The sequence below is a fragment of the Dromaius novaehollandiae genome, chromosome 1 (genome assembly GCF_036370855.1).
Source record: "Dromaius novaehollandiae isolate bDroNov1 chromosome 1, bDroNov1.hap1, whole genome shotgun sequence".
Taxonomy (NCBI): Eukaryota; Metazoa; Chordata; class Aves; order Casuariiformes; family Dromaiidae; genus Dromaius; species Dromaius novaehollandiae.
In genome coordinates this window covers 49,434,453-49,449,887 of record NC_088098.1, presented here as the reverse complement: position 1 = coordinate 49,449,887, position 15,435 = coordinate 49,434,453, and the positions used below count along the sequence as shown (strand labels likewise).

The window sequence follows — 15,435 nt, the reverse complement described above, 5'->3', positions numbered from 1 at the left end:
TGGTAGTTCAACTGTGAGCACTTTAGACTTCAAAATACTATTTGAGGTTTCTTCAACGATAAAACCTTCTCAGAGTTCTCAACCCAAAGACATTGCTTAAACACAAATGCCCTGGAAATATTAAAACCCATCAGACACAAGCACTAAGCAGCAGCTCATCTACTGGCTAGTCCATCAGCAAGTGCCAAACAAGCCCCCTACATAGCTATTATAGAAACCCAGGGCTGAAAGCCAGCAGCGCTGGAGCTTCCCGGAGGCCGTGATCCCTTCTCCCCCCGGCCCTAATCAGCAAGGCCAGCAGCCGGCCACCACCGAGGCTGCACATCCCCCTTCACCCAGCAACAGCTCCAGGCAACACCAGCCAGTGCTCTCCTTTCTACAGAGCACGTTGCCTGTGAGCTAGGAAACCGCTTCTCTTGCAGCAGCCAGCACAAGAGAAAGTGCTATGCAGGGCTGCCCGCGTAAAAATGTGGGAAAGAGGACAAAGTTCACAGGATATACAAAGAGGACAAAACTGGGCAGGGCAGAAGGAAAACAGACTTTCAGAGAGGCATGCAATGGCTAGGAGGGAAAAGTAAAGAGGAAGGAATATAAAACTCAAGACAAGAGCAAAGATACAGAAACAAAATAGGTGAAGGAGTAGGCAACATTGCATCTTTCAAATTAGCATCTCCTGCTTTTCTTCAGGAAATCAATTATCCAATTTTATGGGAGGTGGGAGAGTAGGGGAAACAATACAACTTTTTTGAAACCAAGATTTACAGAGAGAGGGAGAAAATAAACAAGGGCCTAGTTGGAGCTATTCTGCATAGCTCATGCCATTTTAATTACATAGCTCTTGCTCTCTCAGTCCTGTACTGTAGCATCACCCATGAATGCTTCCTATTTGACACCCGTAACTGACACATGTTCCTTCTCTTTCAAAAGGCAAAGACTTCATTATCCATATTGAACTGAGAAAGCTAATCTGTTTTCTGTCCGTGGCTTGTTTTGTCTTTTTTTTTTTTTTTTTTTTTTTTAAACATGACTATCAAAAGGAGATTCACCAGGAGGTTTGTTTTGGTTTTTTAGAGTTTAATAGCTCTTTCCAGAACAAAGATATCTTAGTTACTTACAAATACAACACTTTAAGGTTTAAGTGTGCTATATTCATTAATGAGCAATGAAATAGACACATGTATTCTATTCCTGGATAGTTAACTACTCCGGAGATGCAGATGGGAAATGCCCAACTCTGTTTCTATTAAGTTAGCTAGAAATTTTTAAATAAATAATCATTTTATGTTCATCTTATAGCTATTTATTATTAATCTGCTTATAAAATATTTAACATAGGTACACTGCCGACAAAGAAAGGCATTATGAGACGTGACAAAAAGTGAGATTCCTGTTTTGCACAGCATCAGTAAACCCCTGTCAGATTGAAAGTCCTAATTAAACATTTCCATCTTGAACTAAGTCTTAAAAACCTCTTTTACAGTGCTAGAGGACCATAACTGGACAAGTAGCTCCGTGGCACGAGTCTTTACCTAAAAATATTCTGCTGCAACCAGCCAGATCTCCATCCTAACCTTTTTCTACATAACCTGAGCAGCAGTAGGACTAGCATATACAAATAGGGTAGTGCCCAGGGAAAAGGAATCCTCACAGAATCTGAAAATCAGATTAATTCTTCTGGCATCAACTATGGTCAATGGACATAGCAGAAATGTATTCAAGAAAGAACATAATAAACAAAAGAATGAAAACATTTAAAATTGAGCCTGTGGTAGCCAAGTGGCACTTTGAGGAGACAGTGTATGTTACAGACCCTTCCAAGAGGAAGTTCATGTGATGCAACAGCAATGAGCAAACAGGGAGATCATCAGCTTCCAGTTCAGATTTGTGCAGTGTGTGCCAACTTCTGATCAGCAGAAAGGGCAAATACACACACTCTAAATAAAAAAAGCCTCATAGTTAATGTCAGTAGAGATGTTAGCAGAAAGAAAAGCCCAGAACCTGAATGCATTTCTAGCACTAAGATGCTCTCTAAAGACCAAAGTGAACACTGACACAGCACTACGTTGAATGACCAGTGTTGAATGACATCAACCAACAGAGCACGGCCAATGCTAATTAGCATTTCTAAATACATGCACGCTACCACCTGTAACTACCAGCTCATCATGCTTAGGCAAATTCTGGTTTCTCATTGTTAAGTTGGAAGAGCCATTACAGAATCAGATAGATTGATTCAAACAGCACAACTCTCAAATCCAAAATTAAGCATGTACTCAAGTGCTTTGCTGGATCAAAACCAGACAGCTCAGCACCAGGCTTGAGCCTATCTATGATAAGGTCAGAAGGCAACTTTTTTTTTCCTCCCCCCACCCCTGAACATGAAGTTTTTTGAATCATCTATGCATTTTACATAAGCCAAAAGGTGAGTGAAACATATTACACATCTCTGAATCATAAAAGCAACTCCATTAGTAGTCAGAGTCTTGAAACTGGTGAATAAGTGTTCAGCTTTTCAAAATATGGATTTGGTGGACTTGGCATCCTGAGAGTCAGCAAGGATGCTAATGTGAAGAAAAGAGTTAACGTTCCTATTAAGACCATAATTCTTCATACATACTGAATGCAGTATGCTTTTTAGCCATTGCAGCTTTAGATTTAAATATATTTGGTCTCATTTTACTCAGGGGAAAGTGCACAGACTGCGTTTCAGGAGCAAAACAAAATGCAACACTGCAGAAAAAAAATACTCCATTACTGATAAACAGAGACGCAATGCCTGTGCTAGCAGCCAGTCTAGGACAATAGCTAAGGCAGGCTCAAAGAAATAACCATCACCTTTCCCATTTCCCTCTAATACACAGATTCTGTGTTAATACTTTTTAATATGAACCAGTGCATAGCTACAACCTGCAGCCCCCTACTGAGCCACTGACCTTATTACTTGTCCGCCGGTTAAATAAGCACTAGGATCCAGGGAAGTTCCCTCCAGTGACAGCTGGGGCACTGCAAATTGCTCCACTACTTTGATACCGTTTCGAACCAGGGTAAGGAGCACCAGGCCTGACCGCCCGCACAGCCAGCAGAAGGCATCAGCACCATCTTGCGGCACTCGCATTTCTTCTACACAGACCCGCTCAGGAGTCAGCCCGGCCGGCTGCAAGCCCTCCGGATTCAGAATTGCGACCGGAACCTGCTAACTTCTAAGCGCAGGTGCTAACACCAGACATGAACTTCATATATCAGTCATGTCTTCAGGGACAGGTAATGGTTCCTTTGGAGTCTGAGGGCTGCTAATCAGGATTAGCAAACAGATCAGATGCCTGTTCACCTGCAACAGCCATTTCCCAACCTTAACAAACAGTAAATAATTTTATAAACAGAAACTGAAACCTACTGGCCTGGCTTTTTCTACACAGCTTTTGTTTTGCTAGACATAGCAGGCAAAACGCAGCACAGCCCTCCTTTCCCATTTTGTTCTAGTGGTTCCTCTCTGCTTAAGCTCCAGTACAGCTTTATCCTTTCTGAAAATAAACAGTCAATTTAGATAAACTGCTGTAATCTCTCCCTCTGTGGAAAGTGTTTTACCTGAGACATCCCAGGCTTCCATTGCCTCTTTCACAGCTGCAGCACTTCCAATTAGCAGCTAGATTTATCCTCTTCTGTGATCTCCAGATGAAGATTCCCAGCTCACCAGAGAGATTTGTTACGCACAGTCTTGAAACCTTTACTACTTCATTTCATAACATTTCCCCTTATTCTGCTCCAAAAAGCCATTCATTCTTCCTACATGACATTCAGATTGACCTTAGACTCATTAGCTCGTTGCATCCATGCACTCTCTCAGGCACAAGTTGTCCATAAAAAACATTAACCTTGTTTCCAAGATCAATGCTGAGGAAGGTCCACTATTAATCTTCCTCCCACTCAGTAGTTCCTCCCCCCCTCCATGAAAAAGAGTCCCCCTCAACTATCTCTTTATTCACATCCTAATTCTTTTAAGCCTAAGTTTTTTTTCAAGTAAAAAATAACTTTGTAGGTAGGCCAGTACCATTCCATTTATTGAAATTCACCAAAATTACATCTATTGCACTTCCTTTGGGTCTATATTATCAAATAAATTTAATGGAAGTTCCATACCATATTGAGAAGAAGCTACTGTCTACTCTCAAGTTATTTCTTTATATAGCTTTTTACTGTTATTGTGTAATTAAAAAAAAAAAAAAGCCTTAAAAGCTGCTGAGAGACAGTATAGCTTTGTCAAAAAAAGATAAGCGCAAGCTGCAAAATCAAAGAATCCATTTAAGTAAGTACTTACATATACAGAATCAACAAACACATAACAAATTAATTTGATTTTTGTCCATGTCAAATATAGTGTTCACAGTAGATAGCAATATTACTGTGAAAATACATCTTGCAGCGTAGAAACAAAGGGAAAAGGTTGGATGCTATAATCTTATCAACAAAATAAAACATACATGTGGCAGAAATATAAATGAAACAGAAGGCTGAAGCTTCAGCCAAACTTCCAGCAGATACAATGAAGCTGGAACACTCTTGTATTTTCTTATGTTATTGCAAAAAAATTGTGTACCAGAATTGTAACAATTCTGTTTTTTCCAGAAGCACATTTCTGATTAACTACAAGACAGACACAGGTGCATCCCTGAAGAGGGTATTCAAGTCATATTTTGTGGTCCAGCTGACCCTAGTCAGCTTGCCCTCTGCACTTTCACCGTCTTTTGGGGGAACACAAGTTCTCCTGAAATCGCTCTATTCCATGCATTCACCTACCAGGGATTCAGGCAGGCTCAGAAAAGCCACGCTGGTGCCTCACACCTCAGCTGCCCCACTGGGCTTCAGGAACCTTAACACTTTAAAGAGTATTCCCTTCAGGTACAGATGCAGTATGGTCTCCTAACAGCGGAGGAGGGCAAATAAGGTGCTTTAGGCAATTACAGACTAGTCAGCAAAACATCAGTACTTGGTGACAAATTTTTAAGCAAGCAATCAATCAGGCAGTCTGTAAGCACCTTGAAGAACACAAGATGATAAGAAAAAGCCAGCACAATTGTCAGGAACAATTCATGGCAAATCAATATAATTGCTTTCAAAACAGCTGATCTAGCATATGGAGGGGACAGGTCACTGCACTAAACAAACAACAGAAATACAGTCTAGATGAAGGTGCACTTATTCTGGTCCAAAAGTGGTAAAGACATTTCACATGGACATGGAGGCCTTGTTATAGTGAATATTTTCATAAATTATGAAAGAGAATATTTTATGTTTCTTTAAAATTTGCAGATGACACAAACTTGGCAGGTATTGTAAGCCACATGTAGGGCTGGCTCAGAATTCAGAATGATCTTGATGAAAATGAAGGAAAGACCTAAAAATCAAAGACAATTACGGGAGTAAAATACCAAGATCTAGAAAAGATATCAAATGCATTAATAAAATTTCAGTGGGGAATAAATGCCTAGGATGTCAGTGCTGAAAAGAGGGATTTGCAGATTGTACTAGAAAACAAACGCAAAAGGAGTCAGTAACAATGCTCTTCAGAAAGACATATTTTAGCGAGGGAATTACTAACTTGTGTCTTGCACAAAACGCTCAAGAGGTAACTATTCTGCTGTGGAAGTATAACCAGCACTAAGTAATGCAGAATAAGGTCCTGCCCTAGGTTCCACACTTAAAAATGAAGACAAACAGGAACAGTCTCAGAAAAGGGCAAAAAGATGACAAATTTTGAAAAACAGCCTATGAGAAGAGGACAAGGTTTATTCATTTTGGGAAAGAGAAAACTAAAGCTGGCTATGAAAACGTTATCTCACCATTGAAAAACTGTGAGACAGATGGCAGGTCAAGCGTTCGCCGAGTCCACTGAAGGAGGGGAGGAAAGACAATAGGAACCTAGATTAAGCTTGCAGCAAAAAAGACTGAAGATAAATACTAGTAAACTCCCTCTACGTAAAGGATACTAAATTAAATTCTGCAGCTGGGTATAGTAAAATGATTATAGAATGTCCCTCGCTGAAATGAGTAACATACATACTAGAAAAATTTCTTTAAGAACTGATGTAGTTAGTAGTCTAATATACTTGATGGTGCCATAATACCTGTTCAGTGACTAATCTTAAGAGCCTTCAGAACATCTATAGTCAATAAAATCAGTGTATGTCATGCATTATCATACACTGGATGATTTTATTTTTATAATAAGGCATCTGTTTTTTAACCAAGTAATTAAATTACCATGGATTATAAAATCTATTTTCAAGCATCCCTTCTTTGCCTTCATAGAGGTCTACCAGCACTTTTTTTTTTTTCCATACATACATTTCTAATTATAGGGTGGTTTTTTAACATATATAAGTTTTTAATTATAGTATAGTCGGCTTCTTTTCCTGCCCCTACCCCTACAAAAGCAAAGTGGATGACATTTAGCTGTTTTTTTCCCGATATGCAATTTTTATCTGCAACAGTAAATTCGCATAATAAATGTCATGTTTAACTCCCAACTCATTTTTACTGAGTGCAGATCTATTCCTCAGAATGCAGTTGATGTATTTCAGAATATCCAGGAAACTCTTCTAGATAACATTGCCCGATGTAATTGAGCATTGAATTGTGGTCATACGAAGAGACAAAAATTAATCAAAATGAATTCTTCAAGAGCCAAATCAGGAGCTGATATATAGTTATCAATTAGTTATCAAAATAAGCAAAGTTCTTCAAAGGTACTCCTTCACAAGATTTGAGTTAGGAAATCTGTACAGAATAATTACTCATTTTTTTTGTCCTGTTCTGTCTCACATCTGAACAGACATAAGGTTTTTATTAACCAGTGCAATCCTCTCAATTTCATTTCAAAACATAAATAATATTAAGAGTTCAAGAATTCCCTTCCAAAGGGCATGGAATTGATTGATTCTGATATAAATTATGCTCCCATATTCAAGGCCAAAATTTGACACTACTCTGCAAATTATCTAGCATTACAAAATGCTGCAAAACAACAAAAGCACTAAATTGAGACTAATGTTACAAATAAAATGCAAAGCATCCGTTTAGATCTGCTCCCCAAATGCTATTAGCTGCAGTTTTGCATCTCTCATATTGTGTATCTTATTACATGCAGTTTCATTGTTTCAGTGCCTCATTTTCAGCATCACTATCTCATTGCACTGAACATTGAAATTCAGCTCAAATATTGCCAAGTACAGCTTATCACAAGGTCCTGAACACGTGCTGCTTGGAGGAAGCAGCCAGTTTTCCCAGTATTAGTAATTAAAAATGTGGTTCTTCTGAAACTACAATATACCTATGCATTAAATACTGGTTGCTTAGCATAGTCTTTTTTTATTTTAGTAGGTTACATTATTAAAATGTTGCAAGACTGAGGTAAATTCACAAGAGAAGCAGCACAGCAAACCTGTGGCATGGTACTCTATTGCACATCAAGCTCCTGTAAATGAGCTGGTCAGGTAGTCTTGGGTATAAATGAGCTTGAATACAGCTTTAGGGTACACATACCCTACCTCATCTATCACGAAGTTAGTTACGCTTTGTGCAAAAATTCTCCCATTTTGACTGGTGTAGTACTCTTGCCTGAACTTCCACACAAGCAGTGCTGTACACTGCTAAACCGCTGTTACCTTTGCTGCAAACAAGCATATTAATCATGGCAAGACAGTCACTAAAAAGCTGGTAATTTTTTTTTAAAAAAAAAACAATGAATCTCTGCATTAAAAGTGGCCTGATGATGTGAATTTTGACTGCTGCTACAGACATGGCATCCGCTCGTATAGAGAAGCTGCTGTCACAACGTCCTCCTACCCCAATGCAAAAAGCTAAAGCACCTCTGACTGAAGGGCAGAAACCCTTCACCCTGCCCACATGCCGGACCCTCTCCTCTGCTGTGGGACATGCATCCAGATTTAAAATAATCTTGTGGATTGTCAGTTGTTCCACTGTATTAAAAAACTAGAAGTCACTCCTCAGGGTGAAGATTCTATCTACCTGTGCTCTGAATCATGCTTTGCACCAGGTAGCCCCAGCCCTGCTGGGAACAGGCGTTACTTCAAACAATTGCACTGACCTGTCAGTCATACTACAGTGCTGCTCTTTAGCACCGTATTTTTATAAGCACCTCACTGCAATCTCTCCAAAGTCCATGTAGCTTATTAAAAACTAAGGCATTTGTACTTGACTCACTAATACCATATGATACCAGCACCCTTTGGCTATATGTAGCCATGCTTTAGAATTGGGAATTTGTTTTCAGGACTAGTGGTTTCTTATCAGGATTTATTATACTACCTTTTATTTTTATTTTTTTCCCCTCTTTCTTTTTTTTAAACTAGAATCTCTCCTCTCCCTCAAAACATCATCTCTAGGTGGCAGGTGTCTGAATTTTAGCATATTGCTCACTTGCCACCTCACGGTCACAAAACAACTTTATGATTAAAACCAAAGTCATCATTCTTCATATGGAAGAGGCATCAAGTATCTCAAAGCAGATACAGTATTTCTATCAATAAAATAGGTGATAAGATAAACTATTACATGAATTAAGCTTCCAGAACATAGTCAGAGAGTTCACACAGATAACACTGAACTGTGAGCAGGATGTGCAGGTTTACACTTCTCTTAACTGGAAAAAGAAAGAGAAATGAAAGCCACAACATTTACTATTGTACTAATTGTCTAGCAACTGCCCTGACACTCCTGCTTTGCAAGGGGCACTAATATGCAGTGGGAATGGTAACTGAAGTGCCGGAGCCTGGGATTTTCAGTTGATAGAGGTACGGTGCCATGAAGGTCCAGCCAGCTCTGGAGGACGAATCCTTAGAACAGAAGGTTCTGGGAGTCGAGAAATCCGTTTTGCTTTCATCTCTGCACGCACCACCATGGAGTTTCAGGCCCAACATTTTTTTTTCTGGCTACATGCACTAACGATCACATCAGTTACATGAAATTATATTTAATACCATACTACTATAAAAAGCAGTAATACAAACAGCAGTATACTATAGAAGCAACAATATGCTATATAGTTGATTGCACTTCTTACTTCAGACTCTATTCAGCCTCTGTTTTCAACAACTATTACAGACATTTCAAGAATTGGGCAAATACCAAGTGTCTAGACCAGTCCTTTTCCAGCATTACCCTTCTCAGTACTGGGCCCACCAAGTCCTCATTCCCTATATATCCACCTTTCTGCTAGCTGACAACCAGGCAGAACCTTGCTAGTCCCCTCCCACTTAGCAACACAAAAAAGGGAACGTGAATTAAGAGTCTTCATACAAGGCTCCAGTCAGGAATTATGTAGATCAAGGCTTTGTCCACAAGCCAGAAAAACTCACTGAGCTCATGACCTTCCTGTCATCATCTTAATCAAAGCAGCTCCAGACACAGAGAGGAGGCTATGGGGCAAGTGATTTGTCCTACCACCACAGTCCCTCCTTGACCATTTCCCTTCCCAAGTCCCCAAGCGCCCTCCTGGCCCCACGCAGGGAGCACCCAGGCAGCTGACTAGTACACTGCTGTCCCCAGCTGCCAATAAGCATAAGCCCAGGAACAGGGTGGGAGCACACGCACCTTCCCAGGGATGCAAGCAGATGCTGCTTGTACGTCATATCTTGATATTAGACATGTGCTTGTAGTATTTTGGATACATGATGGACATATCACAGTATCCTTCATCATGCAAAGTTTTGGGACAGGAAGAGAAGAGGGGAGAGGATAGTGCCCTCACATGCCTCCATATGCTACTATGGACCCACCCGGTCAAACTGTCAGCCAACCAGTTTTAAAGCAAGTGCTCACTGATTACATTATTGCAGTTGAGAATGTGATGCTCTTATTTCTGATACCATTTAAATCATGAGACAAAATTGCTGGAAGAAGGATTACTTGGTACGAATTCCTTCATGGATTTTTTTCATGGTCTAATCCTCCCTTAGAAGCAATCAAAGCAGTCTGGCAGCAAAAACAACTCTTAAGCCCTAAAACTGCAGGCTAAACTAAGCTCTGAAGTGTAAAAGTAATAATAATCACTTACCTGTAGAGTCTTGACTCAAAGTTTCTTGACTACTACTGATGTAAGAAGGCACTGGAGTGATAGAGAGTGAAGCTGGGCAGGATAAAGGATATGACAAATCATTTTGAGTAGGAAAACATCGACGTACAGGAACAACAGCATCTTCAGAGAAGGTGAGGGGGAGGTGAAGGTCCCCGTACACACATGGATTTTTCCAGCGAAGCAGCCCTATTGCAGGAGGGCCAACAGCATCAGAACCTGACAACAAACATCTAGAATTAAAACCTACACCCTGGTTATGGAGTACCTTATAATTTTGGAGAAGGAAGCTATAATAAGATAATATCTACTCCTATTTTGATCTTTAGGTTAGCCTGCCCCTCTAGAAGGAATGGTACATTTTAACCTAGTTCGCTATCAGTAATGTTGTTAAATGCTCATCTAACTCAAGGTATACTTTCAGTACATATTCTCTTTGTATCTCTGTAGCATTTAAAATGAAATAAGCCATCACATTTTCAATGTGAATCTACACTTTGCTGTTGTCCTGCTCATACTTAGACATCTGCGGGACCTTATTTGCACATTACAATATGGAGGTTTCTCAGTGAGACTGGAAGGCCAATGTCGCCAATTATTTTATCGACATCTTAATGACACAAAAGGCAGCAGCTCCCAGCTCCAGCCAGGTTCAGAGCTCAGCAGAAACCAGGCACTGGGAGGCATGGCTGCTCCACCGACCCTTCAGATGCTGCTCTGCTGTCAGATGTCCAGACTGCCTAGATGCAACCCTTGGCTCTCGTGCTGCACTCGTCAGCAACTCTTCTCTTGCCTACCAAGTACTAGTTTGGGCTTTTTCCATCTATTTTAGATTTTCTTTAAATTGCTTTTTGTTTTATATTCTTTAAACATTCTCGCACTTTTCTTTTGGAGCGGAGGGGGGGAATCTACGTTCCATCTGTTCAGTAGCTCAACGGTATGTGACACTGAGATAAAAACAATAGGGCTTTTGACAGTATGCCACAAGACCGTGGGGACAGCTCCCTTGTAGAGGTCATTCTGCAAACTTTGAAGTGTTGCTTTTTAAACTTACCTGTACACTGCAAAATAAGTAGACTTACTGCACCTCTCCCCTGCAAGAATTATCTCACCTTTAACTGATTCTTTTTAAAAAAAGCCTCATACTATCTTATTTTCTTCTTAAATCTCAAGTCCATGACATTTGTGGACAGAGCATTTTCTATCGAAATGCTACTAGTCTTGCAAAACTGGACTGTTGAGTGCAGGCAAATGCTTCAGATCTGTGATGGTCCTGTGAGCACAGTCACACACTTATGGCTGTGTTCACTTGAAACTTCAAATGCTGCTTTGTCAGGCACTGGAATATGATGCACAAATCAAACTCAGACTTTCAGACATGATCATACAATAAATCCTTTTATGGAAAATAAAGCATTTAACAGTACACCGTGCTGGACTGGAACTGGTAAGTCAGACTACTGGCTAATAACTTCTACCATAGCAATATGAGATTATCTGATGCAGTACTACCATTTAGTCACTCTAAACCCGGTTCTAGCACTTATTATACCTATGCGTTTTTCTGTTTGATGCTTATGAAGGGGGTAGCAGTTATGTAACTGTAAATAAATAAAAAAAAGGAACAACAGAACAGAAATCACTCATCAGATCTTTCATAAGAGGAGCCTCTGGGCATTAGGAAATAAAACTCTTCAAATAAACTTGTGTGCATCAAAAGAATAATTTGAGCTAGCCATTAGACAGACAGATACAGTAAAGGCCGTCCAGTGTGGCCACTCCAGAAAGAGAAGTGGGTGTCATCGCAGAAAGTTCAATCAACTGTAGTAAAATATTGCTAGATAATAGACAGTAATGCAGCAGACATGCTTAACAACAAAGCCCCAGCCTCCCTATTTTCAGGGCTTTCTTATGCCAAACTTTGCCTCATGTTTTTATAGAAACCTAGGATTGATGGATTTTCTAGGAAGTTAACCTCTGACATATTGTTAGATTTCTGCAGCAACCATACAATGTATTTGGCCATATCAATAATACAGTGGAGCTAGCAACAGATGGCTTTGTCTAGTTATACCTGCAGAGAGGTCTTTTTTTCCTCCAGCTCTACTAGGTGTCATTAGGATTTCTGTGTAAGGATACCCACTAACTAAACACTACACTTATCCCACAGTGCATGACTGCTTTCTGATGAATGCTCAAGAAAAGTAAAGCATTAATACATACACGTGTATATATATGATATGGAATTTATATTTAGCTGTAGATATAATTAAAGATCCATAGCAGTTCTAGCATCCTACTGCTTGTTCAGATATTTTAAGTAAGCTTGCAGCCACTCCTTTCTTCAGTATGATTTCCAGTGTCCATCAATTTTCACTTTTACCAATAACAGTTCATTCCATAAATTTATCTGAAAGTACATGGAATCATTATTGCTGAGTAAAAAAATAAAATAAAAAAAAAAAATAAAATCACAAATATAATGTATGGAAGAGATTATTAGTTGTCTTATTTACTCCTTCACTAATTCAGGGCCATTTTCCCTGTACTACAAACCACCAGCCTCACTTTGAGTTTTATCTGCAAGGGAACATATGCTGCAGCTGTAAGTATGTAACGTACAAACTATCTGAGACTGCAAGTCTAAGCTACTCTATATAAAGTTTATAGATAAAATTAAGATTTCTCCTAATGCACTGCCTCTTGAGTGAAGACAAGCCCTTCAAGGTTTTAATTGATGTGACTAATGTGATTAAACAAAGTAAACAACCACTTTCACCTTGACCAGTTCTGGTAAAGGTCTTGTAGCCACATAGAAATAATTATCCAGTAGAAGTAACGCATACAGAAATGTATATATACTGATGGTGTATGTGTATTTAAGTGCTCTTTTATGTAAAACATATATATTTACACACATACATGAAAGTACCTGTATGCATGTGTGTACATACAATTCTATTTCTTCCATCTGCATCCCAGCTGGCTGATTTCTAGAACGACAGAGCTGGGACACTCAGGAAGCAAAAGTAATATTTTAAGCTGTTAAATCGCAAAGCCATAACCATAGTTTCTTCTGTGCTCAGTGAAGTTATAGAAAGCTTTTAAGAAAAACGGCCCTGAAGACCACTTAAGAAAACAGAGACCACTTTAAAAAGTTGTCAGAGTTCAAAACTGTGTATTTCAGTGTAAGCCCAACACCAGGGACCATTGCGGAAGGCAAGGCTAACCTTGGAGTAGTGACAGACAAGTGTGCTTGACTGCATGCTATGGGCACCCGCTGTTTCTGCCTGCTCTGCTTAACCAGCTGACAGCAAACCCACAGTGGAAACAGAAGAGTGTCTCAAGAAGCAACTTCTACAGTAATTACATTTTTTTTTAAATTGTGCCTAGATTTTAACAATTCTAACAGCAAAGGGAAGCAGCATCTAGCTCTTAATACAGCTTCTCAGTCCTAAGGCAGGGGCTGCTGAGAAGTGTTTAACTTCTCAGTGTTTAACTTGTCTTACAATTTACAGCGGGAAACACAGCAGTATTTACAAGTCTGCAGACAGAGATCCTGCTGCAGGCTTAATACCCTTCCCCAGGTGTTTGGATATAGCTATGCTTTGCCCCCCCCCCCCCCCCCAAAAAAAAAAAACAAAAACACAACACACACACACACGCACCCTTTAACAGCAATAAGTTAGTTAAATGATACATACTGGAAATGTTGTTTCTCCCAGTACAAATGAAAGCAAGGGACTTGCTAGTGCCTTAGAGCTTTCCCATACGCAGTGCCCCAGGGAGTAAGTCCTAAAACTTGAATACGGTACAAACCTCCTTACCCCAGTCCCTGAAGTTTTCCTAGGAGACAGCTACTTTTTCTCTGCTGCCTTGACTCTTACGGGTGGGAATTGTGTTCAGCGCTTCCCTCTGTCTCTCTGCAGTTTTCTGTAAAGTGGCTCAGTTGGCACCTTGGGGGTTTCTCCGCCTGTCGTGCCAGGGGAGCTCCCAGGTTTGGTGCCTCACAGAATCCCCCCACTAATCTAAAATCGTGCATCTCCTCCCGAATCAGTAATCATCAAAAATAATCCCTAGTACTGCGCTTTCCAACCAGTACAGTAATGCCATGCACCAACGACATAACTCGGTAAAAATACCATTTCTGCTCCTTAAACTAATGAACAGAAACTAAGAGATAGGAAAAATGAATTCACCCTTGATGGCCCGCGACCCCCCCTACCTGGGCGCAAGGCCGAGTCTCTGGCAGCCTTGCCGTGGACCGTCAGCTGTGCCCTGCGCTCCTGCAGCTCCCGCCTGTTCGCTGGCTTCTGCGAAGCCCCCATCTCACAACGCCCTTCCTCCCCTCCGCCACTGCCTGCCCGGAGCCTCCTATTTGTGCGCCAGCTGCCTCCTGAAGCCCGCGAGGTACATGCTGGCCACGTGCTTACAAGCTCAGCCTTGCCGTTTAAAGCTTTTTTTCTTCTCCTTCCTCTTTTCTTTTTTTTTCTTCTCCATCTGCCAATGAGTCCTGATGCTGGCAGCAAGACCCACCTTTCTCCTCCTGCCGCCGAGGCGGAGCGGGAGCTGCTTTCTCCCCGCGCGGCGCACGTGGCTGCTGCTTGCGCCCCAGCCGGGCTGCTCTGCCCTAGCGCTCGGTAGGGAGCCGAGCTCAGTCAGAGGAGAAAAAGCCCCCCGATGTGCTCGGGGGGTTGCAGAGGGACACACACATGTAGGAAGGTAACACCTTCTGAGGTGGGACAGCTGTCTAGCATGGGGCCGTAAGGAAAGTTCAAGAGGACCTGAATGCATCCTCACAAAAAAAAATAAAAATAATAATAATAAAAAAAAATAAAAAATAAAATAAATAAAAGAATGGTACATTAAGCAGCAGCATATATACGGAGAGCAAGTCACTACATAGTCGCTCTACAACGAAACAAGGGCAAATTCAAGAGACTTGGGCGAGAGTCTCAGCCCTTTGTCACCCCCCCGACTTCTTCTCCAGCCACATGTACCACTGCTCAGTGCACGGGGCAGAAGGTCCAACAGACCCATCGGGCCCACCGCAGGGGAGGCCAGGGCAGGCGGCCAGACCTGGGCCCAGCCAGCTCCTCGCAGAGGCTGCAGAAGGAGGCCAAGACCGCCTGAACCACACGGCCTGCCTGCTCCCCTCCGGAGGGGAAGGCTGTAAGAGGGCTGGCTGAGGCACTTGAGCCATATGTGGCCACTGGAAACTCAGAACTCCTCCCCAGTGTGATACCACCACGCCAAGGTCCCACCCCAAGCAGGTGAGCTGCTGAGAGGAGCACCACGGGCTGGGGAGGAAGGGGAGAGGACACATGTCTCTATAGGTCCCAGAG

The 15,435-nt window shown here is 41.2% G+C and overlaps 1 protein-coding gene across 1 annotated transcript in view; it reads right to left on the bottom strand.

Annotated features, from left to right (window-relative positions):
• The window catches only part of ANO4 (anoctamin 4), a 225,747-nt gene extending 215,448 nt beyond the window's left edge, over nucleotides 1-10,299 (bottom strand). The window contains exon 1 of the mRNA XM_064510676.1: nucleotides 10,073-10,299. The gene's annotated coding sequence lies outside the window, so the exon portion shown is untranslated. The remainder of the gene's footprint in view (nucleotides 1-10,072) is intronic.
• Between the last annotated feature and the right edge of the window lie 5,136 nt (nucleotides 10,300-15,435).